We start from the raw sequence: 313 nt of genomic DNA on the forward strand, positions 1-313 counted from the left end.
GGATGGGTTTTCTGTTTCCTTATCTCCCTCACAACACTGAGTTTTGGAGGGCAGCAGACCATTGCTGTGTTGTTTATCACTGTGCATGTAAATAGTTGCCAAATACTTACTGAATATTATTGAAAGTTTGTTTTTTGTTTTTGTTTTTGAGATGGAGTCTCGTTCTGTTGCCCAGGCTGGAGTGTAGTGGCACATTCTCGGCTCACTGCAACCTCTGTCTCCCAGGTTCAAGCCATTCTCCTGCCTCACCTTCCCTAGTAGCTGGGATTACAGATGACCGCGACTGTGCCCAGCTAATTTTTGTGTTTTTAGT

General features: G+C 44.4%; 1 protein-coding gene across 1 annotated transcript in view; it reads left to right on the forward strand.

Annotated features, from left to right (window-relative positions):
- The window catches only part of LOC105519631 (caseinolytic peptidase B protein homolog), a gene marked incomplete at its 3' end in the record, with an annotated part of 67115 nt that overhangs the window by 15085 nt on the left and 51717 nt on the right, over positions 1-313 (forward strand). The gene's annotated exons all lie outside the window — the stretch shown is intronic.

This window comes from Colobus angolensis, unplaced genomic scaffold (assembly GCF_000951035.1).
Source record: "Colobus angolensis palliatus isolate OR3802 unplaced genomic scaffold, Cang.pa_1.0 Scaffold355, whole genome shotgun sequence".
NCBI lineage: Eukaryota > Metazoa > Chordata > Mammalia > Primates > Cercopithecidae > Colobus > Colobus angolensis.